Source organism: Camellia sinensis, chromosome 13, assembly GCF_055761805.1.
Source record: "Camellia sinensis isolate YWXY chromosome 13, ASM5576180v1, whole genome shotgun sequence".
NCBI classification, from domain to species: domain Eukaryota; kingdom Viridiplantae; phylum Streptophyta; class Magnoliopsida; order Ericales; family Theaceae; genus Camellia; species Camellia sinensis.
Window position 1 is genome coordinate 122,476,344 of NC_138973.1, and position 18,420 is coordinate 122,494,763.

The 18,420-nt window shown below is 34.8% G+C and overlaps 1 long non-coding RNA gene across 1 annotated transcript; it reads left to right on the forward strand.

Annotated features, from left to right (window-relative positions):
- The first annotated feature begins 2,814 nt into the window (after nucleotides 1-2,814).
- LOC145806419 (uncharacterized) lies at nucleotides 2,815-18,167 on the forward strand. The gene is made up of 3 exons (XR_014349528.1): nucleotides 2,815-2,877; nucleotides 17,229-17,282; nucleotides 18,049-18,167. It is a non-coding gene; the product is annotated as an uncharacterized LOC145806419 (long non-coding RNA).
- Nucleotides 18,168-18,420: the final 253 nt, after the last annotated feature.

Below are 18,420 nucleotides of genomic sequence, written 5' to 3' on the forward strand. Positions count from 1 at the left end.
ACATAGGGGAGGACAATTCTTGGTTCACTAATTCGCCATCTCCTTCTTACTACACTTTGACCATCAACTCAACATGACTACTTCCTCTTTTCGAAAAATTTGACCTAATTTACGAGTCTCGATGTCCACATTTCAAACATTTACTCTTAAGATATCCTAGTCAGCATTAAAGTCTCAACCAGACCATACTACACTCATTAAGTTTAATCTTTATCTCACTCTATTTCCAAAGCTCTTCACAACAACAAATTGTTCACCATACGACACACTCTTTACTATTCTAATGATCATTACTTCTCATGAACTTATAGAATCAAAAACTTGACAATTTTATATCAATTCTTACAATCACTCTCTTGCACAACTATACAGTATACCTTGCTAGGAAAGGTGGTGCTAACAACTCAAATCCCGAAAAGTCTTCCCCATGTGGGGTCACATGTGTCCTGACATCCTATGAGAAAGTAGAGACATGATTTAACTCACAATTAAATACTCTACTCAAGATCTCATTTTATCATGACCGGAACTTGCCCCTAGAGGTTTGGATCATAACTGGCCAATAATCATGAGATTACCTATGGCCTCATTCAAAATATAAATAGTTATATGGGGCTTGAAGCAGAAGCAAAATAATAAAATTTTGTCCAATAAGCTGTGCATAAATGGCCTGAACAGAAATTTCATTCATTGGTAACTCGCATCCAAAACATATTCATTCATACATACATTCATGTTGCATATACAATACATTCACATAGGAATACAATTCATTGTCTTACCAAACTCAAAAGCTTATATATAAAACATGGCCAAACATGACCAACAAAATCAAAAGGCAAAAGCCTTATCCGAGAGGCGCCCCATGGTTGACATCACAAAACTTGGGTAATCTTCCACAAAGTCACTAAGGTTGTACATCCCGTTGCTCACCTACATATATATATATATATATATAACAGAGTGAGTTAAAGCCTAGTGAATAACATCAGAGCAAAGGGGTTACATAAATGAGTTTCATTCCTATCACATAAACATAATCGTTTTCATATCACATTTCTTGCATAACGGAACGACCTCTGGTCCAATACGTAGCAGAACGACCTCTAGTCCAACATATCACAGGTGTACAGAGCAGAACAGATCATAACTTGACAGAACAATCTTGGGTCCAATTGATTACAACTGCATTATGATCATCTGGTCCACACATAACAGATATCTCAGACTTAACAGATAATTAGGAGGACCTTGAGTCCATCTTATTAGATACACAGAACGACCTTAGGTCCATTTACCCATTTGCACTTAATCGATTCTATAACAGGTATCATGTTGATCGAACAGATAGAAGCTCATTCATATTCACAAAATCATATGTTCAAAAAAGCTTACCACATTGGAAACATTTAGAAAATAGTATATATGAAAATATCTTTACTAAGATATTACTCACAGGGATTAGATTGTTGTCACATATCCGTGGATCAACCTACACAATGTGAGAACCCGAATATAAAAATTAAGTAAATAATTAAAATGCAAATTAAATATTATTGGAGGATCTTTTAATTAATTTTAAACTTAAAATAAATTTGTGGTGAAAGCATTTAATTTAGAGGTAAGATTTATTTATTTTTATTTTTTTTTAAATATTGAGGGCAAGATAGTAAGTATATTTTGTTATAATAATAGTTATATTTTATTTAATTAATGTGTTGGAAAATAAAGTAATATAAAGATAATATTTTAGGGCCTTTTTGTGTAGATACATATGTAACCCTAGGTTGCCTCATACTATTCATAACAGCAACAGGAGCCACCACGGGAGAGAGAGAAAGGTTGAGAGAAAAGAAGAAGAGAAAAGAAGGGTTGCAAACAAGGAGGAATTTTTGGGTGTGGTGGGTCTTTATCTTTTTTCTTCCTTTTGGTTTTGTTTTTATCCTTATTCCATTATTATTTTATTCATTCATGGAGGTTGTAGGTTTATATATTTTGTATATATATATACTGTAAAGAAATTTGAGGAGTTAAATTCATGTATAAAGAATGGGTATTATTCTTAGTTAAAAAATTCTGCGCATAATCACGAACTTTAAAAATCAAGAAACCATATCAAACGGATGAATTTTGAACTGAAATTTTTACAGTAGATCAGTTACATATTGGATTGCATATCTGAAGTTTTTCATAATTTTTGGGAGTCAAAATCCATATAAATTGAGGTATTCAAATCTGTCCAGGAAACCAGTCCGAAACAGTAAATTCGGGAGTGTTGTTCTCTTTGGGTATAAATCCAAAAATTATCAAATTAGTGTCATTAGAACCGGTTACGAGTCTAGTTTCGTACGTTTTTGGCCTTGCATTGATTGCTCGTGTATATTAAGAGAACCGTCAATTTCTTTAAAGTGCTGCAGAAAATAACCTGTTTGGATATAATAAATTGTAGATAATTATTTTGATAAGCAAATCAAGTGAAACTAATTGGGTTTGAAACTTAGGATATATTAGATCATATCTGGAGGTTATTGGAATTTTTCAAATAGCGTGGAGTGGGTTTTGTAATTTTCAAAGTTAGCGAATAGATTGGGAAGGCTTGTTTGAAATTCTGTTTTATCTTAAAGTCACAATTAATTAAGTTTTGACCGGAACCCATGTCTTGGGTGATTTAAAACTTTGAAGAACATGAACTTAGGTAATATTTAAGAGTAACGGTGAGTTGGGTTGAGCCGTGTTAGTGTGCTTTAGTTGAGGTTCCTTAGTTCCTATTTTTTTTAGTATTTTTAAATTAGTTGTGACATGTAGTTTTTATACTTGGTTCAGGGCACTAGTTGGACTTTTACACTCTATTCGAGGATTATATTATTTCGTTTTCAGGTGAGTAGTTTCATGCTACATATTTTTATAAATGTTCCCCTACCCTAAACTGTTGGAAAATTAAATTGTTGTTTCATGATTAAACTGTTTTGATAAATTATTATATTGTCAATGGAATCAAATTATTTCGGAAACATGTGTGAACTTGGTATACTGTAAACTATTTGTTTTGGTCTCATGTTTATAATGATGAACTACCATGTTTTGCGATAATGATGTGTATTGATTATTGGGACCATATGTGTATTTAGTCCAGGGAAATTATTCCACTGTGTGTGGTGACTCTGGCCACTAGGGAACAGATCCGAGTTGGGCCGTGATGACTCTAGTGCTCAACGATTGTAAGGAAAAGACCTTAAAAAAAAGCTAGGTGACCTTCAATCGGATTGTCTTTGAGAAAAAGCCCAGGTGCCACCCTGAGGATGACTCTTAGTTCGGTATTGGATCCAACGGGGCTTATAGCCTTGAGAACTGTGTGGCATATTATTTGTTTTTCTTGGTATCCAGAAAATTATTGATGTTCATGTTATAATCTGTTTTAAGTGGAAAATGTCGTTTATCATGTTCTTGCGAGACATGAGTATTTTAAGTGTTGAATTGTGGAACCTTCTTTTTGAAACAGATTGTATTTACCAAACTGTATGCCAATCTAGTTTCTGTGATATATATCTTATTTTGGAATTGAACCCTATTTTCAAAACTGTATTTACTATCCATGTTGCTACTCACTGAGCTATCAGCTGACTTAGTTGTTTACCATTTTTAGGTGTTAGAAGGATTTAGAGTGGACTCATGGCGTAGCGGGGACTCAATTGCATGGACCTCTAGGGCATTTATTTAATTTGTTTTATGTTGCTTTGCCGAGTTTTGTGCATACATTGTGGTTGGGTTTTATTTATAATTATTTTATTTTGTGGACGGTTTGTGTCCTATTTAGTATATATATGTTTTTAGGAAGTTGATTATGACTTGTTTTTCACTTGTGGTATGTCACTGGATTGAGTGTTGATTTATTTATTTCTGGGCTATCATCACATTTATTCTTTATGGTTTTGGATTCATGTTTAGGCTTACGTGTGCTTTGGGCTAAGTCCCTGTGGGTCACGGCCAGTCATGCTCGGATTTGGGGTGTGACACACAACATATAAACATATACACACATTGAACCACATTACTTAATCAAACTACATCTTTCTTATTGAAATCCTTTAACCACACTTCATTTATAAGGCTTAATTCAGGCCTACGAATGCTCGAAAAGGAATTAGAATGCAAATACAAACATAATGTAACATTTCAAAATATGGATAGTTCACTCGAGTAATCCTTTGGTTGCTCGAGGGGTCTGCACGGTCTGCAAAAGTACTGCACGCTCGAATTCTAGGCTCGATGGTCACTAAAGCCAAGTTCATTGAAAGTTGAGGTCGCTCAAACAAACACTTGGCCTCTCGAGTGGTCTGCAAAACTTCTGGATACAGGAAATGTGCACTCGAGCAGTAACTTCACCTCTCGAGCAATGCGAAGGAATTCTAGGCTTTCAAAACAGAATTTTGAACTTCAAAACATGAGTCCAAAATGTTAAACCTTGCAAGACACACACCAAACCATGAAAACACTTCCAAAAACATGAGTACATAGCCAATTTCAAACCCTTATCGTAAATTCTTCATAATTGGAACTCAAATTCCCATACATTTACAAATTAGATTCAAATTATTTTCCATAGCCTCCAAAACATGAAATTGAACCTCAAAACATTAAAAATTATGGATGCATGCATGATTTAACTCTCAATTCAAACATAGATAACAAAATCATGCGTAAAAATGATGGAACTTCACAAAATCATGCATGCATGTATGCCTAGCTTTCAAATTCATCATCTTTTAGCTCCATCCTTGTGTTTAATCTCAAAATCTTCATGAATTCATTTACTAAGGGAGTTGTCATCAAGAATTGAGGTTGGATTTCATACCTAGAGTCTTCAATTAAGCTTGTTCTAGCAAAAACTTGTGTCCTTCCTCTCAAATCTTAAATCTTCTAACAAAATCACCAAGTTCCTAACTCTTTTCTCTATAGAATGACGTCACTCTCTCTCTAGAACTATATTTTCAGTAGAATTTTTGAGCTCCACGTGATTAGGGTGATAATTAAGGATTAAGTTAATTAATTAATGGTTAAGGCTAATTAATTAAAACTTAATTTTTTTGAACTGAATCAAATTTTAATCAAACTTCTCAAAAGGTTCTAAAAATTATGATATCCTAATAAAACGTGTCAATTTCGATTTTTTAAGTCATTAAGGCTTCCAATTTCATATTCAAAGCAGAAATCATAATAGATAATTCACCAATCAAACAGATATACACAATTTAAACACAAAACACATAATCACAATTCAAAATTAATCAAATACAAGTATATTACTTGATGAGGTTGTCACACATATGCCACACATGAGTTACACCTATGCCTATACACACATGTACAGTACATAAGTCAAATCACATAAGCACATAGACCACATAGGAATCACCCCCCTAAGATATCAACTATGGCACTCAAGGACTTCCAAGTGGAAAAAGTATTGATCGCATGTCTTTCGAAAAGGATTTCGATGAATGCAATAGGTGCAAGCTGTATTCTAGAAGCTTAACCCCATACCCACATAGTGACATAAACACACAAAGCATGCAAAGTACATAAGCATCCCATCCTAGCCTAGTAGACCTATTTTAACAAACGACACTTTCCATGAGCCCAAGGTATTCAAACCTAGTTAGCTCAGATACCGAGTTGTGGCGCCTCGATATTTTAACCCATTTTATAATTACCTATCCCTTATTAATTTCCAATTTCATAATATGCAGTAAGAGTTAAAGAAAATTAATTAAAGTAAAACCATTTCACAAGCCTAGTGTTTATCTCATATTAGAATTCTCATAGAGGTTATATTTCAACTTCACAACATTAGTGTTCAAAATAACAATATATTATAGTTCAAGAAATAAAAGAAATACAACAAAATGCTCAAAGAAGGCTTACGCCATTCAAGGCTTGATTACAAATAAGTAGAATTCTATCCCAAACACATAAGCTCGATAACTGTGAACACATAGAACATCAAAATGAGCCCTCGTGCTCCATTCAAAATATCTCAACCACATTGTCACTTTGGCGAAATCACACCTGTTAGGTTTTATTCTTGGCAATCCCGTTTGACAAAACTCCTTTGTGTTGTAATTTTATTCGTATTTTTATTTCAGTGAGGATATGAGTTGTTAGATACGAATCCAACCCGAATCGTGCTTTGTGGAGCAGTTTGTGATGTTAATTCTTTCAAGATTGCCACTTCTCTAATTATGACGGGGATCAAGCTGCCCGGTCAACTCGCGGGGGTCGAGGGGGCAGCGCCTCTTGGCGGGTCAGGGGCAGCGCCACGGCGGGGTCGAGGGGCAGTGCCCCCAAAACAAAATGCAAAAATACATTCCAAGTTACCCGTCCGCTCGAGCAGACATTCCCCCGCTCAAGCGAAGAATGCTGAGTTCCAGAAGTTTATTCGCCTGCAAAAATACTGGATGTTGTTTTTTCCCGCTCGAGAGGAACTTTCTACGCTCGAGCATAGGTCCGCTCGAGCGGCCAATTGGACGCTCGAGCGGAGATTGCGGGACAGTTTTCTATAAATACGTGTTTCAGTCCAAATCTAGGATAACTTCGCTAGATCTTTTTCTTGGGTTCTAGGGTTTATATCTGGGGATATTTTGTTAGTTTTCTTTGATGTTTTGATTGAGTATTCAACTCATGATTTAAAGAGTATACATCAAAGGATTATTTGTTTGTTCTATACAAAAGAGAGAGTTGTTCTTCGGTGGATTCTGAAGAATTCGAGCCTGAAGCTTTGGTGGATTCCGGAGTGGCTCATCGTCAAGACAATTTCGAGGTGAAGACGGGGTTGGAAGAGACACATAGAGGTTGGTTCAATTCGGGAGTGGATTCGCTAGATAATTGAGAGTATACTTGTGTAATTTCTTTATATCTTCTTAGTGGATTGTTTTGTGGCTGTTGCCCGTGATTTTTTATCACAATTGGAGGTGTCCGATTGTGGTTTTTCCACGTAAAATCGTTGTGTCGATTTGTCTTGATTGTTTGATTGGGATTGTTATATACTGCTTAAAATTGATACATAATCACAAATCAACATCTAGGGGATTTCTAGAATTTTCAATTGGTATCAGAGCAGGTAGCTTTATTTTTTTTGTTTTACAAATCTATTAGAGCGAGATCTTGTTTGATTTGTGATAATGGATACAATTCATGAGGGAAATTCTATGGTTCGACCACCCCTACTTGATGGATCCAATTATTCTTTTTGGAAAGCTCGGATGAGATCGTTTTTAAAATCTATTGATGAAAAAGTTTGGCAATCTGTCATGTATGGGTGAACTGAACCAACGATTACCGTTGATGGAGTAACTTTCCCCAAATCAATTAATAAGTGGGACACAATTGATTACCAAAATAGTAGCTGGAATAGTAAAGCGATCAATTCTCTCTTTTGCGCTGTCACACCTGAAGAGTTTAGTCATATTTGCAATTGTGAAGTCGCAAAAGAGGCTTGGGATATCTTACAAACTATTCATGAGGGCACTCCTTTTGTTAAACACTCAACTTCAAAGGCTCACGTCTAGTTTCGAAATCCTTTCAATGAAAGATAGTGAGACCTTTGATGAATTTTATGCAAAGTTGAGTGACATTGTAAATTTCAGCTTCAATTTAGGTGAAAAAATACTGGAATCCAAGATTGTAGGAAAAATTTTGAGGTCCTTGCCCGATCGGTTCCAACCAAAAGTTACGGCTATTGAGGAGGCTTAAGATATTGATAACCTCAAGCTAGATCATTTGGTTGGGAATCTCCAAACTTATGAGGCATATAGGAATTTCAAAAAGAAACAAAAAGATACTATTGCTTATAGTAGTGCTCATAGAGTTGAAGAGGATTCTGATGAGGATTGTGAGATAGATTCCAAGATTACAGATGCTTTTGTAAAACAATTTAAAAAATCTTTTTTGAAAAAGAATCCTAATCTTTTGGACTCTACTCATACTCATAAATCCAAAGGCAAAGATAAACTCAAAATTAATTCTATAGCCAAGAAGGAGAAAGAAAAGATACAAGGGAACTCTGAAAGAGTCCAATGCTATGAATGCCAAGGATTTGGCCACTTTGCTCAAGAATGCCCCACTCGGTTGAGAAAGAAGAGAGCCCTCCCTATCACTTGGGATGATAAATCAGAATCTGATAAAGATGAAAGTGACAATGAAGATCAAGGTGAAGAGGGACATAAACAATTCCTTGCTTTCATGGCAGTTTCTGAAACTGAAGGACGAACAGAGTATCCGAAGAGGCCGGTTGAGAATCCACTGATGATGAATCCTCAGGAAGTGATGATGAAGAGCTTGAGCAAGCTTATGAAAAGTTGTATAAGGAATCTCTTAACTTATCCAAATTGAATGACAAACTCACTATAAAACTCAAAGCATGTGAAAGTGAGAATGTCAAATTAAAGAAAGAGATTTCTGAGGCTAGGAATGATGCCCTTAAGATTTCTAATGATCGACAAGCTATTTGTGCAAAACTCTTGACTTGTGAGACAGAGAGGAATGAGCTATAGCAACTCTATGCAACATATGAAAAAAAAATTAAAACTCTCGAGATATCTCAAATTGCTTTGAAAGAACTAATGATCAAAAAAGAGGAAGAGCTCAAGTGTGCTATGGCAACCATTGGTCTTTGGAACAAAGGATCAAAGACTTTGGACAATATCATTGGTTCTCAACAAATTTGTTCTGACACGAGCGGCATTGGCTTTGGTGGTAAGAAAGAGCAAAAACAGAGTGCATCCACATCTCATGATACAAGAACTCAAGGGCAGGGGGAGCAGAAGGTTCAACGAGAGGAAAGACTTCTCAATCTTCCTAAAGTTGGTAAGGTCAAAGAAAAGAAGGTACACCCGGTGTTTTTTTGTCATCAATGTGGTATGCGTGGTCATATTCGCCCTTATTGTTATAAGTTGCATGGGAAAGTGTATTTGCCTAGACCTAAAAATAGGAAGTTGGAAACCATGTCGAGACAGGTTCCCATTGAAAGGGAAGGGAACCACAACGTCAAGACACCACCCAAGAACCATAATTCTCACAACTTTGTTCGTACTAAAGCAGTTTGAGTGAGAAAACTTGACTTGTGTTAATTTGTTTTTTCATTTTAGTTTTTGGATTTCTGTGTGTGTTTTTTTTTTCATTAAATGTGTGCTTGTTCATTTTTTTTTTCTTGCGTTATTGTTAAAAAAAATAAAATAAAAAATCCAAAAAGATTTTCTTAGTATGGTTTTGGAAGCTTGAAATTTGTGAGTGGTCCTTGGTGCACATTGGAATTGATAAGAATATCCATTACATGTTAATATGTGTGTACTTTCTGTGGTCATTACTCATTTTGGAGTGTGTGTTTTTTGATTAGTATGTTTCATTCTGTACACACTCTTGGATTAGCAAATTTTGGAGTCTTCCGCCTTAGTGATTATTGTTTCTCTATGGACTTCTGTCATTGATCTTTTGCATTTCTAGAGGAATTGACCTATACTAGCATATCATGGGTGATGTTGAGTCTCTTAACCATCTTCCATCTTTTTGCATCTCCATGGCTTTCCCCTCTATTCTTTGTAGTCTAACCATGAGGAAAAGGCTGCCTCAGAGTCACCAACCAGGCCATCCTTATTATATCCATGCTTCTCTGGTTCGGTTTCCATACTCTTGAGCGTGTCAGCCGCCAATGAGTGTGCTAAAGAAAGAAAAAATGTGCAAAAGAAAGAAACAAAAAAAAAATGTGCAAAAGAAAGAAAAGAAAAAGATGTTAAAAATAAAATAAAATAAAATAAAATAAAGGATTCATTGATTGAGGAGCCTCCGCCTTGACTCACCAAATACCCCTTGATTCCTAGTGGTTTGACTTTCCTTTGTTGTGCTTGGATTCTCTTGTCGAAGGTCCAACTTTCAGATCACTATTAGGATTGAATCTAGTGTTTGTCGAACTCCAAGAGTCATACACACACTTTTATCATGGGATCTATGCTTTTCACATAATGCATCACTTTCTTTCATGAGGAATCTTCTACAGACTATGCACATTGTGTTTACTAGTAATTGTGCTTCTTGGATAATCTTATGTGTTTTAAGGTACAAATTTAAGATTTCTTGCTTGCTCCACCAATTTTTTTTTTTTTTTTTTGTCATTTTTCTTCTTGTTCATTGTTTTTAGTGAAGGGAAGTTTGGTTTATCATTACAAGAGTATGTTAGCATAAACACTTTGATTTGTTTGGTAATGGAGATTGGCTATAGATGTTTTGCATGTTGCTATGCACTGTTTGCTTATTATTTCCTTCTTGCATGCTCCTAATAGTTACATCATCATATCATTGCTTGTGCGGTTTATGATCTTGCTTTTGTTGTTTGAGCTTCATTTGTTAATTCGTGACAAAAAGGGGGAGAAGATTGTTTTTCATGTATCTTAGGATTTCATGTATTCATGTCATGAGTTGGGTGCATATGTCTTAGTTTTCATCTATCCATCTATCCATGCTACATGTTCCTAAAATCTCCAAGTCGCATCTATTCATGTTTTCCATCTCATGCTTCAAATGCTTCAAGATAATCTAGCCAGCCATATGTTTATTGCTTTTTCATATACTCTTGTGGGACTAATAGTTGTTTTGGAGATTGTGGCACTAATAGCTGTTTTGCAGATCATGACCTTGAGAAAGAAGTTTGTTTTTGTTGACTGTAATGGGTTGGGGTGATTAGGATTTTATTTGTTAGGTGTGTTTTGTCACGGCATTGCCAAAGGGGGAGATTGTTAGGTTTTATTTTTGCCAATCCCGTTTGACAAAACTCCTTTGTGTTGTAATTTTATTTGCATTTTTATTTCAGTGAGGATATGAGTTGTTAGATGCGAATCCAACCCGAATCATGCTTTGTGGAGCAATTTGTGATGTTAATTCTTTCAAGATTGCCACTTCGCTGATTATGACGGGAATCGAGCTACCCGGTCAGCTCGCGGGGGTCGAGGGGGCAGCGCCCCTTGGCGGGTCCGGGGCAGCGCCACAGTAGGGTCGAGGGGCAACGCCCCCAAAGAAAAATGAAAAAATGTTTTCCAAGTTGCCTGTCCGCTCGAGCGGATATTCCCCCGCTCGAGCGGACATTGCTGAGTTCCAAAAGTTTATTCGCCTACAAAAATACTGGATGTTGTTTTTTCCCGCTTGAGCAGAACTTTCCGCGCTTGAGCGTAGGTGCTCGAGCGGCCAATCCGACGCTCGAGCGGAGATCGCGGGACAGTTTTCTATAAATACGTGTTTCAGTCCAAATCTAGGATAACTTCTCCAGATCTTCTTCTTGGGTTCTAGGGTTTATATCTGGGGATATTTTGCTAGTTTTCTTTGATATTTTGATTGAGTATTCAACTCATGATTTAAAGAGTATACATCAAAGGATTATTTGTTTGTTCTACACAAAAGAGAGAGTTGTTCTTCGGTGGATTCTGAAGAATTCGAGCCTGAAGCTTTGGTGGATTCCGGAGTGGCTCATCGTCAAGACAATTCTGAGGTGAAGACGGGGTTGGAAAAGACACATAGAGGTTGGTTCAATTCGGGCGTGGATTCGCTAGGTAATTGAGAGTATACCTGTGTAATTCCATTATATCTTTTTAATGGATTGTTTTTTGGCTGTTACCCGTGGTTTTTTTTTATCACAATTGGAGGTGTCCAATTGTGGTTTTTCCACGTAAAATCGTTGTGTCGATTTGTCTTGGTTGTTTGATTTGGATTGTTATATACTGCTTAAAATTGATACATAATCACAAATCAACATCTAGGGGATTTCTAGATTTTTCAACACCATCAAGTCCTGAAAGTTTTGTTAGATTTGAATGAACTAATGCCCTGTAGAAATACTATTAATAAAGTATATAAATGATTAAAATGCATATGATCATGCTATGCATATGCCATGATAAAATCCATATTTTTCTCTTTTAAAATCAATGATGTTCAATGCACAATTTCCATTTAAAAAACTCCTTATGAACAGTGGGGCGGTAAATACGCAATGACGTCCCAAGAAAGAGTCGCAACACTGTTCATACATATATAGATTTGTATACTTAAAATATTTCTACATTTGTTGACTCTAAAAGGTTGGGGTGATGGGCATCCAAAACCTTTTCCTTCCATATTTCCCGACTCCTAAAATGGCAGGATGATGGGCACCCAAAACCTTTTCCCTTTCACATTTTTTGACTCCTGAAACAACGAGCTCGTGAACACCCAAAAAATCATGTTTTTCACATTTGCCAACTCTTGAAATGGCTGGTTCTCTTTTTATAAGAGATCTAGGCTTGATTCTTGGTGAGAAGAGAGATTTCTAGAGACAGAAAGTTAGGGTTTTTTGGAGCTAGGAAGAGGGAGAGGAAAGAAGAAAAGAAAAGTGAGAAAAAATGGAAAAAAACAGCATTTTAAGTTTTCTAATTCGCGCAGACCACTCGAGCAGTGAACTCAAGCTCTCAACATTTTGTTCTGCAAAACAAAGTAGTGGTCGCCCCCACTTCACCGTTCGAACGGTAAAACCAACTGCTCAAGCGTCACCCTGGAAACAGATTGTCACACAGGCTCAATTCCTAAGGCATACCCTGCAGATCAACCTTATTTTCATATGTAACTATTTAAGTAACTTAAGTTTAAAATGTAAATAAGAAAATGCTCCTCATTTGGTTTCAAAGAAATATATATATAAAAAAAAAAAAAATCAAAGTCCAATTAAATCAAAAAGTAATTGCCCCAGTTTTAGTACAAAAATAATTTTCCAACTGAAATTTCTAAGTTTGATGTTGAAGTAAAGGGGTTAATACTTTGTAAAAAAAATCCCATAAAATCGAATTATACCATTTAACATATAAGGAACAATAACCGTCAAAAATTATTTTTAAAATCGTATGTTTTAACAAATTCACTTTACACACTATGAAAATTTTCAGGCTTAGCTCAATTTATGACAGAAGAGCCTTTTTAATGCAACTATCACTATACGAAAAAGAAATGAGGGTCATGTCTCGACTCATGCCATTACAACGTGACTTTAAAAAACTAGGATAAAGTTTAATTCGATTGAGAATCATTTTTTGGTGGCAGAATTAATTTGAGGCCCGATTGTTTTAAATATACATGTCTTTTTTCATCAGCAATCATGTTGTGGTAGCACAATTATTTGAGCTCCATTTGTTTTAAATACACTTGACTCCTAAAAATTAGGATAAATTTTAATTCGACAATCATTTTGTTGATCAGCAATCATTTTCTGGTGGCCATGTTAATTTGATGTCCATTCAATTTAAATGCATATGTCCATTTTGACAATTATTTTTTAGAGGCGCAATACTTCATTCATAACTACATTTTTTGTAATTTGGTCACTCAAGGTTTGGTTTTGACAATTTAATTTTTTAATTTTTTTTTTTTTTTTTTTTTTTGAGAACACTAGTGGCTAGTGCTTAATTAAAATTTGAGGAAAATTAATCCAAGATCTTGCATCCCTTTGACCTTGTCTTTGTAAGAGAAGTTATCACAATTACCCATTCCAAAACACAAGAAATAAATGCTAAATTTTCAAAATTTGAAAATTTAAGTTAAATGTTAGCTCTTGAGTAACATATTTTAGAGGCGCCAAGAATGAGCCAACTTGGTAAGTTGATGAAGTATTAGAGTAATGATAAAGGCCTTATGAAAAAAACGAATCTAGTTTACTCATAATGCAAAATCCTTCTATAGTTTCATGGCTCTATAGAGCAGACTTAACACATATCCCTCTTGTGTCAACTATAAGAGGACATACAACTCAAAAAACCTAAGTCCAGATTTTATATGGTTTTAAAGTGATTATATTCTAAGTACTATTGTACTCTCAATTTTTATAAAATTAAATCTTAATCATGATTCAAAAAATCATTATAAAACCAAGATCAGGGTAACAATTTGTATTCATTAAACAAATCATTAGAATTTGCAAAGTAATACATTCTCGAATCCATTGTATTCATTCCCAAAGTAACAATTTGTATTCATTAAGCAAATCTTCGTCATCCTTCTCGTCCTCGATCTCTAACTTGTCCTCGTCTTGAAATACCCATTGAGATTCAATCGAATCCATTGTCGATAACCTTCCATTCTTTCTCACCGATCCATCATCCGCCATACTTTCTCTCTCTAGATTCCAAGCCGAGGCTGGGATCGATTAAAGGTCTTGTCTAATCTGTGTCTAATAATGCAATGATCAGACATAAGCATCGATATAGAGAGAGACAGAGACAGATAAAGACAGAGAAATGGTTAAGATAAAGAGAGAAAGTAGTACCTTCGTCACTTTGCTCCATCCTTCAACTCTCCATCTCTCTACGATGAGACGATTCAGGCCCTTCTCTTCTCCTGCGATTTTGCTTCTTCGAACCCTTCTCGTCTTTGTGTCTAACCCTTTCTATATTCCTTTTGATTAGAAGTAAAAGGGTTGGAATAGTGTATTTTGATTTTTATTTTTTTTTTGAAATATATTTTTTTGGTGTTTGGCTCTAGAGTTTTTTTATTTTGGCATCTAATTTTTTTCAATCATAACATTTACTATTGTCATTGTATGCCGTGTAAAATACAATATTTTTAACAGCTGGTTTTTTGTGCGCTGTTAAAAGTGTAATATTTTTAACGGCTTGCGTATGTGTGTCGTGTATAGTTGATGTATTAACGAGATGTCATAAAAAGTTTTATTATTTACGGCTAACATTGCAAGTAGTAAAAAAACTATCATTATTAGCATTCACGGCCTACGTAATAGACATGTCGTGGTTGAAAAATTATTTACGACATGCAAAAATAGAAAGTCGTAAAAGTGAGAAATCACGGCTTGCATTTATTGTGTGTAGTTGATGTAAAATCGTAAAAACTCAATTTTGTTGTAGTGAAGAGCAGGATATTCTTTCTGCTGATCAATGGGTAACCCTGTCATATATTGATGTAGCATTTTAGCGAAAAGAATGACTAGATATCATTCTAATAGACGAAAGGGAAGATATCGTTCTTCGGACAGTAACAACTCAAATCCACGAGCAAAGATAAACATCCTTTCGTACAAGGAAAATAAAGAAATTTTTGATTATATTGATTAAAACTAATTTGCCACAAAGTTTACAAACATATTTATACTAGATAAAAACATAGAAATAAATACTAGAAACCCTCCCTTAGACCCTTGTGTCAAATACAAATAACCTAAATAAATACTAGAAACCCTCCCTTAGACTCTTATGTCAAAGACAAAGAACCTAACCTTTGGACTTTTGTGTTAAATAAATACAAAAGTACTAAATTACAAGAATCATAATCAACTAATATATCAAAAAATATTAAAACTAAAACTATAAAAATTCTTAAACTCTTCTCCTACATCATATATATATATATATATATAATCACACCCAAATGTGTTTGTAAGTGAGATAATTGTCTTTTCAACATAGCTGCATTAAACTACGAAAAATCACTCTGGATTCCAAACACCTTTCTTGTGTTGGCTTCTTGCCTCAGCTCATATACACTACTCATTCATTATTTATTTACGTTGATTTGTTAGACCATCTCCAACACGTACTCAAATCTTTCATCAAGTTTAAATTTAATGAAAATTTGGTGAAAACAGGGTTCCAACCGTTTCACTAAATTGGTATCAAATGGAGAGCGCCCTACTTCTTTCATCAAATCAAGGGAGCGTTTAAATTTTCATCAAATCTCACAGTTGACCGTTGGTGAACAACTAGATGGATGACTGATCAATCAACCGGATGGACAACCAGCTGGACTGTGAGAACCCGAATATACAAATAAAATAAATAATTAAATAATAATAATATTACAATCTCAAATATTTTGGTGGTGAATCTTAAAGCGCAAATTAAATATTTGAAAGGTCTTTTAATTAATTTTTAAACCTAAAATAAATTTGTGCTGAAAGCATTTAATTTAGAAGCAAGATTTATTATTAAAAAAAATGGAGAAGATGGTGTGACTTGAACTCTAGACCACAAAATTAATAAGTTAGGCTCTTACCATTTGAATTGCATGTAACTTATATATGTATTTTGTATATTTATCTATCTACTTGACCTAAGTGTGCCCACTACTAGTATAAAATAAAATAAACACAAACCCTAACTCTTGTTATAATTGTTTTCCACAACACTAGCAGCCCTAGCAGCCGTGGGTTTATGAAGGAAAGAGAGGGGTTTTTCAATCATCAAGATTATTGTTGTAGCCAAGAACGAGAGTTTTGGGTGTGTTGTGTTGTGTGGCCTCCTATGTTTTCTTCTCTTCTTTCTTTGTTCTTTATCCTAATAATATTGTTATTTAATTCATTCATGGAGGTTGTAGGTTTATATATTTTGTATATATATATACTGTTAAGAAATTTGAGGAATTAAATTCATGTATAAAGAATGGGTATTATTCTTAGTTAAAAAATTCTGCGCATAATCACGAACTTTAAAAATCAAGAAACCATATCAAACGAATGAATTTTAATCTGAAATTTTTACAGTAGATCAATTACATATTGAATTGCATATCTGATTTTTTTCATAATTTTTGGGAGTCGAAATCCATATAAATTGAGGTATTCAAATCTGTCCAAGAAATCAGTCCGAAACAGTAAATTCGGGAGTGTTGTTCTCTTTGGGTATAAATCCAAAAATTATCAAATTAGTGTCATTAGAACCGGTTACAAGTCTATTTTCGTACGTTTTTGGCCTTGCATTGATTGCTCGTGTATATTAAGAGAACCGTTAATTTCTTTAAAGTGCTGCAGAAAACAACCTGTTTGGATATAATAAATTGTAGATAATTATTTTGATAAGAAAATCAAGTGAAACCAATTGGGTTTGAAACTTAGGATATATTAGATCATATCTGAAGCTTTTTGGAATTTTTTGAATAGCGTGGAGTGGGTTTTGTAATTTTCAAAGTTAGCGAATAGATTGGGAAAACTTGTTTAAAACACTGTTTTATCTTAAAGTTATTTTTAGTTAAGTTTTGACCGGAACCCATGTCTTGGGTGATTTTAAACCTTGAAGAACATGAACTTAGGTAATATTTAAGAGTAACGGTGAGTTGGGTTGAGCCGTGTTAGTGTGCTTTAGTTGAGGTTACTTAGTTCCTATTTTTTAGTATTTTTAAATTAGTTGTGACGTGTAGTTTTTTTATACTTGGTTCAGGGCACTAGTTGGACTTTTACACTCTATTCGAGGGTTATATTATTTCGTTTTCAGGTGAGTAGTTTCATGCTACGTATTTTTATAAATGTTCCCCTACCCTGAACTGTTGAAAAATTAAATTGTTGTTTCAAGACTAAACTGTTTTGATAATTTATTATATTATCAATTGAATCAAATTATTTCTGAAACATGTATGAACTTGGCATATTGTAAACTATTTGTTTTGGTCTCATGTTTATAATGATGAACCACCATGTTTTGCAAAACTAATGTGTATTGATTATTGGGACCACGTGTGTATTTAGTCCAGGGAAATTATTCCACTGTGTGTGGTGACTCTGGCCACTAGGGAACAGATCCGGGTTGGGCCGTGATGACTCTAGTGCTCAACGATTGTAAGGAAAAGACCTTTAAAAACAACTAGGTGACCTTCAATCGGATCGTCTTTAAGAAAAGGCTCAGGTGCCACCCTGAGGATGACTCTTAGTTCGGTATTGGATCCAACGGGGCTTATAGCCTTGAGAACTGTGTGGCAGATTATTTGTTTTTCTTGGTACCTAGAAAATTATTGGTGTTCACGTTATAATCTGTTTTAAGTGGAAAATTTCGTTTATTATGTTCTTGCGAGACATGAGTATTTTAAGTGTTGAACTGTGAAACCTTCTTTTTGAAACAGATTGTATTTACCAAACTGTATGCCAATCTAGTTTCTGTGATATATATCTTATTTTGGAATTGAACCTTGTTTTCAAAACTGTATTTACTATCCATGTTGCTACTCACTGAGCTATCAGCTGACTTAGTTGTTTACCATTTCCAGGTGTTAGAAGGACTTAGAGTGGACTCATGGCGTAGCGGGGACTCAATTGCATGGACCTCTAGGGCATTTATTTAATTTGTTTTAGGTTGCTTTGTCGAGTTTTGTGCATACATTGTGGTTGGGTTTTATGTAGAATTATTTTATTTTATGGGTGGTTTGTGTCCCATTTCGTAGATATATATTTTTAGGAAGTTGGTTATGACTTGTTTTTCACTTGTGGTATGTCACTAGATTGAGTGTTGATTTATTTATTTCTGGGCTATCATCACATTTATTCTTTATGGTTTTGGATTTATGTTTAGGCTTACGTGTGCCTTGGGCTAAGTCCCTGTGGGCTACGGCCGGTCATGCCCGGATTTGGGGTGTGACAAT